Source organism: Silene latifolia, chromosome 3 (assembly GCF_048544455.1).
Source record: "Silene latifolia isolate original U9 population chromosome 3, ASM4854445v1, whole genome shotgun sequence".
Classification (NCBI taxonomy): domain Eukaryota; kingdom Viridiplantae; phylum Streptophyta; class Magnoliopsida; order Caryophyllales; family Caryophyllaceae; genus Silene; species Silene latifolia.
This window is the reverse complement of record NC_133528.1, coordinates 37,393,468-37,405,137: the sequence shown is the minus strand read 5'-3', so window position 1 is coordinate 37,405,137 and position 11,670 is coordinate 37,393,468. Positions and strand designations below refer to the sequence as shown.

At 39.6% G+C, this 11,670-nt stretch overlaps 1 long non-coding RNA gene across 1 annotated transcript; it reads left to right on the top strand.

Moving 5' to 3' along the window:
* The first annotated feature begins 6,853 nt into the window (after positions 1–6,853).
* LOC141646046 (uncharacterized) lies at positions 6,854–8,119 on the top strand. The gene is made up of 2 exons (XR_012545305.1): positions 6,854–7,414; positions 7,812–8,119. It is a non-coding gene; the product is annotated as an uncharacterized LOC141646046 (long non-coding RNA).
* Positions 8,120–11,670: the final 3,551 nt, after the last annotated feature.

Genomic DNA, 11,670 nt, shown 5'->3' with positions numbered 1-11,670 from the left:
CCCTACCTCGACACCCCAGAGACGCGTTCGAGCTACTCGGCAGAGAGAGTGTCATCTACTTTGACACTCAGGAACATGCATGAGATGACGTATGCTCAGGGGATTGGGACCGAGGGACCACATCCATTGTGGTGGAGCGGAGTTGGGGACTATAGTGGGGTTTTCCACTCTTACGGGGTGGACCAGAGAGCTTGGGAGACACCTCAGTCCTTTGCTTATAGTGGCTTGACCCCATGGTATGTGAGTCCGGGAGCTGGGGCAGGGGTTGATGCGGGTCTTGGGTCGTCAGGAGCAAGCACCTTGGGAGGAGACGGTGGTGGAGATGAGATGATGGATGAGCAGCAGCAGGAGTGATACTCCTTTTCTTTATCTTGTTTATGGTTGGTGATGTTGGATGATGGTAGTCGTTCTTAGTTGGAACTTTTATTTTGGTTTGTACGGATGGCCATAAGGCCGGATTTGCTAGTTTGAACTTGTTTGCAGGATTTTGGGGGTCGGGTTGTCATCCCGACTCGCGTTTATGTGACGTTTATATATATATATATATATATGGTGTTATGATAGGCGTTTTCTAAGTTTGTGACCTATGGCTACTCGACAGAGTGCCCCATACTCGGTCGAGTAGCTGCAGGTGTGACAAAGATGGAGCATTCTGATCTCAGTGCTACTCGATCGAGTAGCCAAGACACTCGATCGAGTAGCGGGCACTCGATCGAGTACCACTATATACTCGATCGAGTAGCACTGTTACAGGAACTTTTCACTAATTAAAATTTTTTAATGGTTATATAGTTACATGTTTTGATGTTTAATAAGGTTATGGGTGATTAGTAACATGTTTGAACCGTTAATTTCATACGTTGAAAGCCGTGTTTGGGTTTTGGATTCGTAATTGTAACGAATAATGAAGTAGTAATTGTTTCTTATTGCATTCATTTTACATCCGTAATGTCCACTAGTTATATTTCACCGGAGATGTGTCCTTCCATATACAAATACAAATGATATATACATGTATTCTTGACGGTGGCTAGTTATTTGAATATGGTTACATACGTTTTTATGGTTTAATGGTTGTCTAATTAATGAGTAATGTCAATAACGAATAATATGTGTTGGATATATGCCGAGATGTGAGTAGTAAGTAACATGTGTAGTGATTTGGTGGTGAACTTCGGGGACGAAGTTCCTTTTAGAGGGGAAGAGTAATGTCGCAAAATAAAAAGGCCGATATTGCAATTATTTTGTTGTTTGTTTATAAGGTTTTCTATTACTTCGGTTACATTTCATGTATGAAATTTATTTGTTTGCATTGATTCGTTGAGTAATTCGTGTGTCGAAGTAAAAGTTGATAGTATGTTTTAAAAGACGGTCATAAAGGGATAGTTATGATGTATGTGTTGGAATAGAATCGCGTCGTTGAGTAACATGGTGGTATAGTCATGCTGTGTGTTGATATGTGACATGTTTCATGTTGATGGTTGTTGCTAGTGAAAGTGTAATCTCGTTATGTGTTGAGTAATCGTTGGTTGTGCCGGTTCGTGTTGTGAGGTTGGTATTTCAAGTGGTAGTTTGTAGAGGTCGATCTGTATGGAGCGTTAGGCAGTTGATGATGATGACACGGGGGGAATGGTGTTTTTGAGAATAATGACCCATGTCGGAGGAGTTGTGATGTCACTTTGTTTCCGTATCGTGTGCCTTTGTTGGGTGAGTTGAACTTCGGGGACGAAGTTCTTTTTAAGGGGGAAAGACTGTAATACCCGCCCTTTTAGAGACCCGTTGACCAGCGTTGACCGACCTCGGGAGTAGTAATAGTCCTTAGAAGTGCGTACCAAGGTTATCCTGAGTTTTGAGTTAGGGGTGGTACTCGATCGAGTAGGGGCCACTCGATCGAGTAGGTGGGCCACTCGATCGAGTAGCGTGTTTTCAGCGAGGATTTATAATCGTGTTTTGTTAAATCCGCAAATCATTTCGCCTATTTCTCCTAAACCTAAATGTCGCCCTTTCCTCTTCTTTTCACCATATGTCCTCCATGGAAGCCCTTGAAGGTCCTTATGCCTTAGGAGTGCGTAGCTTGAGTCAGGTAGCGATCATTTGCCAAGTTTTCCTCATGTAGGTAAGTCGTCATCATCATCTGTGTCTTGCGTTTTCAGTTAGGATTAGAATGGTAGTAATAGATGATTGTATTGTGTATATAGGTGTTGCTTGATTGCTGGATATTGCGTGTGTTGGCATGGAACGGTTGCAGTTGCTTAAAGGTAGGTTCGCCTACTCAGTTTCTGTGAATGGTCTAGTTTGTCGGTTGTCGTGTCGTGGTTGTTGTGTTGTAGTTGTGTTTGTGTGGCAGCGTATATGCGGTAATCGGTTGGTGTATACAGTTTGTTGGTTGTTGTTGTATTGCAGCTATCTGTGATTGTTTGTCTCTAGTTCTCGAGTGCGTCCTCGGCTGAGTGGAGTCACTTGCGGGAGTGGCTTCACGCCCTTGTTTCGCCCTCCGTGGAACCCGCCACGGGAGGGGATGTGCACATTAATGGGACAGGGTTATCGCTCAGTATGATGAGCGGGGATTGGTGGGTACGGCTGCGGTCCCCCACTGGCAGGGCTGGTCCAGTGGCCAGTCGGTGACGGAGATTGATTGGAGTGGGTGTGATTGTGTGTGATTGGTTGTGCAGTGTGTACTGATAATTGTTGTTGGTATATGTTGAGTCTTGCCTCAGTTACTGACCTTGTGTGGTTGTCTTGTTTGTTTATGTGTCTGTCGTGATCCCTTATGGTGAGCAGTCAGTCTTAGCAGGTATGGATGTTGTTGATAGCTGGAGTCTTGGCGGGGACGAGTCCTCATGAGTTCGGATAGTTATAGCGAGTAGCTGATGAGTGAATCTTTATTTTGTTGGTTTGATGTAACACTTGTAAATTTAACTATATTTGTTCTGTTATCGACCTTTGATGATTATTTACCTCGGGCAACCGAGATGGTAGCGCCCTTATATGCTAAGGAAGGTCTAGTTAAGGCTCCTCGGTATATGGGGGTGTTACAGTGACCTCCTGGGAAGGTTCTCGGGATGCGCATGAGTGAGGACAAAATGCGCTATAAAGGACCCGCGTTGATCTGTGGGCCATGTACATAGCCTGGTGAGCTATCATAAGTAACCGCTCCCGACCCGGTTTGGGCTAGGGTGTTACAGAAATACTCCCTCATATTCTCAATAACTCTACCTATTCATAGAGGGCACGAGAATTAAGGGAGGGAGTATTATATGGTAAAGTATTGTAGTGGGGGTAGGAGATTGGAGAGAGGGAAGGTATTGTGTGATATTATTGTGGGGGTGGGGTGATTAAAATAAGTATTGTTGTGGGGTAAGGTGATTAAAATAAGATAAAATATGGGTATTGTGGGGTATTGTTTTGGGGGTTGGGCGATTAAAATAAGTATAAAAGTTTGCCAAATAAGGAAATATGGAGAGAATTGTGAATGGACAAAAAAGGAAATAGGGAGAGTAATTGAGAATAGGAGGGAGTATAAAAGACATGTTTTTGTATTTTTAAATAATAGAATTTACTCCCTACACTTATTTATTTACATAAATTCCAATGGAAATAAATATGCGGAGGAAATTCGGAAATGAAATACATGTTTTTTGATGATTTTTGAAATATAAAATTTTCCTCCCCACACTTATTTATTTACTATGTTTCAAAAAGAAACAAATGTGTGGAGGAAATAAAAATTAATTGCATGTTTTTGGTTTTTCAAAATTTTTCAAACAAAAGAACATGTTTTTGGTTTTTAGCTAAATTTATCAAAAAGAAAAACAATGTATAAAAAGCCTAGGTTGCCTCCCAAGAAGCGCGGTTTTAAGGAAACCGCCAAACCTAAGCTTGGTCCCAAAACTAACCGGGATCCCACAACCTATGGGCAAGGCCACTTAACTCATTGTCCAAGTCAATGAAGCTCACATCTTTGAGCTTCCTCCAATCACCAAGGTTGTGATCATTCTCCTCGACATTTTCAAACTCGATTACATAAAATATTTCCTCCTTCATTGGATGAGAATGATCAATGTGACACCCCCATATACTCAGGAGCCTTAACAGGACCCTCCCTAGCATATAAGTGCGTCACCATTTCGGTTTCCCGAGGACAGTAATAATCAAATGTCGATAAAAGAACAATTAAATTATATTACAAGTGATTAACAAAACTACTGGTATAAAAGATACAACTCAAAACCACTATGTGAACTACTCCTGTCGTTACTCATAAAAGACTCATCCCGCCAAGCACCCAGCTAACATCCAGATCATAACCTGCTAAGACTGACTGCTCACCATAAGGGATCACGACAGACACAATAGAAACAAACAATAAGAAAAAACCACACAAGGTCAGTAACTGAAGAAACAAACCAACAACCATAGATACAACACATGCACAATAAAACACACACACACATCACATCTCCTCCAACCAATCACCGTCACCGACTGTCCACTGGACCAACCCTGCCAGTGGGGGACCGCAGCCGTTCACACCTAAGCCCCGCTCATCATACCGAGCGATAAACCCATGTCCATTAATGTGCACATCTCCTCCCGTGGCGGGTTCTACGGAGGGCGAACAAAGGGCATGAAGCCACTCCCGCAAGTGACTCCACTCAGCCGAGGACGCACCTCGAGAACCAGAGACAAACAATAACAATCAGCTGTACCACAACAACGATAAACCAAAACAACACAACACCAACAAACTACCACAATCAGCCAACCATACCGACACTACAACAACCAAACCACATCAAAAGACACTCTAGACACCAACAGTACTGAGTAGGCGAACCTACCTTTAGCCAACCGCAGCGATTCCAGATCCGAACACAAGATACCAATCAACCGAGCAACACACCTATACAAACAGTACAACCATCTATCACTATCACCACAACCCTAACTGAAAACAACAACGACAATGATGATGACGATGGCATACCTATGCATAGCAATCCGGTGTCAAGGCCGCTACCTGACTCAAGACGCCTATCCCCATGGCATAAGCATCTTCAAGGACTCCTATGAAAGGAGCTATGGTGAAAGGGATAAGAAGACACGGCATCAAGGTTTAGGGAAGAGAGGCGGAAACGATTTGCGGTTTTACGAAACACGATTTATAATTCCCCGCTGCAAACTCGTTACTCGATCGAGTAACTAACTTACTCGATCGAGTGACCCCTACTCGATCGAGCTCCCAAGCTACTCGATCGAGTAGCCTCAGCTAGACCGAGTCCTACACAAACCAACGCTCATACCGTGACAAGGCATCCCTCGTAAAGTTTCCGAAGGTCAAGATACGCGTCTAAGGTCGGTCAACGTCGGTCAAAGGGTCCCTAAAAGGACGGGTATTACAGTCTTCCCCCCTTAAAAAGAACTTCATCCCTGAAGTTCGACTCATCCTCTCCCGCAAGACAAGTCAACAAAACCAAGGTCAACACCACTGTTTACCCGACACAGGTCACATAACTGTTTAGAAATACCATCCCCCTATGTACGCTCATCAGACATCATCATCATTGTTCGCCTTAGCACACAACACACAACACGACTCTCAGCTAATCACCCACTTCCTTTTTGCATCACTGAACACATACTAACCACAATAACGACTAACTCAACTATCACCTGCACTCACTACATACTATTATTCAAACGTACACCAACACAAATATTAGACTATACTTTCATTCATCAATCGGCAACAATTAGCAATTACAAAACATACAAAACAACGGTCCTACCATAGATTCACAACAATACACGATTCATTCCAACTTATTACTTTAACCACACAACAATTCTACCAAAAATACCACTATTTGCTAATAACATCTTATTCTCAAGCCAACATAACGAATAATTACTGAAAATAAAGTATACAACATGCTAGTTTATTCAACAATTATAAACTCTTACTCTTCAAAACTATTCAAACAATCATTCACATACTTTAAAATACCACCAAAAATACAGTAAAATTGTTATAATTACGTCATTTTTGCTTTGCGTCATTACTTTTCCCTTCTAAAAAGGAACTTCGTCCCTGAAGTTCACCATCAAACAACTTTCTCGTCCCTCAAACCGATACATATTATACCATACTGACATTACTCACAACCACAAGGCAACCTTAATTCATACTTTTGACATTACACAAATTAACTTGAATAAATTTAAAATCACTAAAATCGTGTCTCACACCACAAAATATACCATTACCAACTAGCACAGAAGTCATCTATTAATTGTTTTATGATCACACTAATCATGCTACCAAATTATAATAATTGTACACTACTTCTCTAAGGTAGCTTGATATAGAATACAAAATTATATAAATACCACCTAAAGTTGTATAAATTAACCAATCGTTGGTTGGCGCAGTGGTAGCATGGGGCTGCCCTTGGTAGGGAGGTCTGCAGATCGATCCCCCACAACTGCGATTGGGAGGGGTTTAAATACCGTAATCCTTGGACAGGCCCCGAAATCCGGATAGTCGGCCCAATGTGGTTCGGATTACCGGATGGTTTAGACCAAAAAAAAAACTCACGACAGCCATGACACTTCCTTGACATTATGTAAACATGACTCACATGATATATATATATACATATATATATATATATATACATATATATATATATATACATATATATATATATATACATATATATATATATATATATAGAATTAGGTTCAACTAAGTCCTCCTAGTTAAAATGAGTCCATAAATCCTCATCTAAACCCTTAAATGTATACATAAGGGATGGCTGAGATTAAAACAACCAACAAAAAAAAACTCAACCACCTATTTCATTAAATCTCTCCAATTCCCAATATTCTATTCGTTTCCCAATCTTATACTGTACTCATTTTTCTAATTCACTCTCAAACATATTGATTGTCACTGCCGTTTTCCATGTTTACTCCTTCATTTTCTTATTCTTCTTTTTTATTTGCAGATCTCTTCTTCTTGCACACTCAAATACGCACTCCATGAGTTCTTGCACCAAAATCTCGTCTTTTTTTCTCTCAATGAAGATTTTATGCACAATTATTATGATTTTATCAAAAAAATATTCGTCGCTGTTAGTTTTAATGGTGAAAGCGCTCGCTAATTATGAGTTCTTGCACATATCAGGTATCTTCCCTTCTGTTGATCAACCACATTAAATCACATGGTTATCAAAATAGTGAGATCTCGAGATTCTAATTCACACACTTAATCAAATCTCTTGCTCATCTTCTCGGAATCGAAAACGAACGAGCCCAACCACGGTAATAACGGAGGAGCAGGGGAGTGGCGATTCCGGGTAATGACGAAGGTGTGGCTAGATTCGCGATGGTGGTTGACGACGGAGAGCAGGTGAGTAACATTAGAGTTTGTGATTGTCTCTGTTCTTGATTTTGTCCGAAAATTGTGACTGTCTTCAAGTTTTTTCCTTTCATTTTATTTATTTCTTTTCCTTTCATTTTTTTATTAAGATCTAATAACATTGAGTTTGTGGTTAGTGGATATACTTTAGAAATTATTTGAATCTAGTAAGAAGTTGATTCAGTGCAATTTTATGTTTTTCCGTAACATTCCCATAATTTAAAATGTCCATCCTACACATGTGTATGAAGTTCTATTAACACTCTAATGTTGCTTGTGATTTCGTATTTAGATGAAGCTTTAAGCTTTTCAATTGCACATGCTTCCTTTATGTTATCTTGTACAAATTTCCTCTAACACTATTAATTCGTCTGTAAATTGAATGCAGGATTTCAAGTATATAAGGGAACAGTACTGATATTGAAGATCCGAGAGGAGTCAAGACAGGATTATGCTTACTTTTTCTGTTTTGTGTTGATCTGAGAGGAGTATTAGGGAGTAGTTCGTGTTCTTATGGCAAAGTGGAATTTGCCTGGGTTGAAATTTTGTAGGAGATCAGTTACATTTTTAATTGTATCCTATTTGAATAAAGGAGTAGATTCTTATTCTTATCGTTTACGAATAATAATGGTGTAAAAGTTGCATTATATTTGTATAAAGGACTGGGAGAATTATTTGAAGGTAACTTCAAGCTAATACCGTGTAACAATTCAATGAAGGTGTCATTTTAAATGATATTGTGAAACTTCAAACTAATATTATTTTGAAGGTAACTTCAATTTACCGTGTAACTTTAATTCAATAAAAGTGTAACTTTAAACCGATATTGTGAAACTTCATTATTTTGAAGATATCTTCAAGCTATTAACGTGTAACTTTAATTCAAAAAAGATGTAACTTTAAATCGATATTGTGAAACTTCAAATTAATATTATTTTGAAGGTAACTTCAAGATAATACCGTGTAACTTTAATTCAATAAAGGTGTAACTTTAAATCGATATTGTGAAACTTCAAATTAATTTTATTTTGAAGGTAACTTCAATATACTGTGTAACTTTAATTCAATAAAGGTGTAACTTTAAACCGATATTGTGAAACTTCATTAATTTGGAGGTAACTTCAAGCTATTACCGTGTAACTTTAATTCAATAAAAGTGTAACTTCAAATTAATATTATTTTGGAAGAAATTTCAAGTTAATAACGTGTAAATTTAATTCAATAAAGGTGTAACTTTAAATCGATATTCTGAAACTTCAAATTAATATTATTTTGAAGGTAACCGCAAGCTAATATTGTGTAACTTTAATTCAATAAAGATGTAACTTTAAATCTATATTGTGAAACTTTAAAACTACATTGTGAAACTTCAAATTAATATTACTTTGAAGGAAATTTCAAGCTAATACCGTGTAACTTTAACTCAATAAATGTGTAACTTCAAGTTGATGTTGTGTAACTTCAAGTCGATATTGTATAACTTCAAATAAATACAGTGTAACTTCAAGTATATGAGTAAATTAATTAATTAATGTCAAGTAGATAAGGCGTAACTTCACGCAAATTGATATTGTGTAACTTCAAATATACATGGGTTAATTAATTAATGAATTTTAAGTAAATATGTGAAACTTCAAACAGAAATTTTGTAACTTCAAGTAGATATAAATATGATGTAACTTCAATTAATATAGTGTAAATTCAAGAATATAGGTAAATTAATTAATTAATTTCAAGTAGATATGGTGTAAATTGAGTGTAATTTCAAACGTATATGATGCAACTCCAAATTCACGAAGCATACTGAATATTTCAAAAATTCAATAGTATTTAAAAATGATACCATTGTGACGGGCTCGAAAAAATAATAAAATTAGACTTTTATTTCGCTTTAATCGGAGTTCGGATGAAGATTTAAAGAGCTTTTTTTAAAGCCGTTTTTAATTTACGCGGGCATGAAAATTTCAGATTATAAACATTAATTTGAGATTTTAAATGGGAATAACAAGTTCCTGAAAAAGAGAATGCAATTAATGGATTAATTGAGAATAAAAACTAGGAGAGATAAAATTTAATGGATCATTAATTACTAGTGGGTGGATGTGTCTTTCCTTTTAATCTCAACCATCAATTTTATAAGATCTAGTGGTTTAGATTAGGACTTAGGGACTTAATTTTTTAGGTGGACTCATTTGAACTTGACTATATATATATATATATATATATATATATATATATATATATATATATATATATATATATATATATATATATATATATATAGCAATCCTTGAACCTCACATAACCTGAAACAATATGCTTTATCACATTATTTTATATGTATAGCGTTGAAAAATTGTATATATCGCACGACCATACGCAATAATATAACCACCATTGAGGCTAAACAATGATATAAGGCACCCATAACAAGAAATAATAAAACAACACTTAAAGATATGATGATTCAACCAAGTTTCAAAACAAAAAGTAGCTGTAATAGTGCTACTCGATCGAGTTGGTTAGGCACACGATCGAGTTGAGCTTATTCGATCGAGTAGGCTGAGATCAGAACACCCCTCAAGTGTCACACCTGCAGTTACTCGATCGAGTAGCCACAGGTCGAAAATTCCCTTAGCAAGCCATGTCAAACCAAACAATCATATAAACATGAGCCGGGACGTCTCCCCGACTCCAAAGTCCTGCATGAACAATGTAAAAGTACTCAAAATACGGCCTTATGGCCGACATACATACCAAAGTCTAATAAAGTACCACCAACAAAAACAAATACTATCCACTACAAATCCATGAAACGATAGAAAAGAAAAGGAGTATCATCACTCCACATCCTGCTCATCCATGACCTCATCACCACCACCACCACCAGATGTACCCGCTCCTACTGCATCATGACCTGCGACACCATCAACACCAGCATCCGCGCCCATATTCCATGGGGCCAAGCAACCGTAGGGATATGACTGAGGCTCTCCCCAAGTAGACCTCTCCACACCAAAAGAGTGGAAAACTACACTGTCGTCCCCAACGCCTCTCCACCACATATGCTGAGCTCCCTCGGTCCCGATGCCCTGCACAAATGCCATCTCATGGAGGTTTCGGAGTGTCAAGGTAGAAGACACCCTCTCCTTAAGCTATCTCACTCTCATCTCCGGGCTGTAGAATGGAGGGTAACCGGGGTAATGGTACTGTGGAGGTACTGGCTGCAACGGCTGGGTCTCAGCCACCCTCTCCCTCACTCATCGTGGTCCTCTCCCCACCCTAGGCTAGGCATCCTCAGGTCTAACACGATCCCCTTTCATCGGCTGGGGCATCAATGCCAAGATATCCAGGTCGATGAAGTAGAGCTGTCTCTAGGGAGCCTCCTTCTCCTCCTCGTCAGAATCGGCAGCTACCACTACCGTCGGTAAGGGCTCAGTCGTTGGGAGGTGCTTAGGAGCAGGTATCCGCATCCAACTCATACCCCACACCCTCCACTCCGATCCACCACCCTTCAAGGTTCTCAACCATTTCTAGTCGAGGAAGTACTCTCGATCCAAGGTAGGCACCATAGGGGTCAATGGGGTATAGGTCGAGGAGGCCTCAAAGGTAGTCGGCCTCTCCGCCAACCGAGTGGCAATGGCACCACAACTCAGAAAACGGGTGTCGGAAGAGGCCATCAGGGCCAAGCTGGCATACACCATATCCGGGGCACTAAAGGTGACTCTCTAGGATCGGGTGGGGTTAAGGTACGCCACCAGCAAAATCAACTCATGTGAGTTAAGCTTACTCACATCCTTCCTCTCATAAAGCAAACAGGTCAGGGCACGGAGGAAGATCTTCAAGGTGACATGTTGGACATCGTTAATCAACATGTTACTCGAAGTGGGAGCGGGTTTGCCGGTAAAGCAAGGCATAAAGCTACTAACCCCACACTCAGACGGGATGTTCCTGAGAGCCCCCTTGGCAGGTTTACCCAAGCCGAGGTGGGTGGCAAACATGTCCATGGTGAGAAGGAAACTGGTGTTCATAAGGCGTAACTCAACGGTCTGTTCCACCGCATCATACTTAAAGGAACTCATGAACTCAAGGGTCAGAAAAGCATAAGAGTGCTTCCGGAGGTGGTACAACCTAGTCATCCCCAAGGTCTCGAAGATATGCCTAACAACGGTCTCAATCCCCAAGTCAGTCAAGAGAGTTGTGTCAATACAACGGGTGGGTCTCATCTTTCGTCTCTTTAAGGCAAC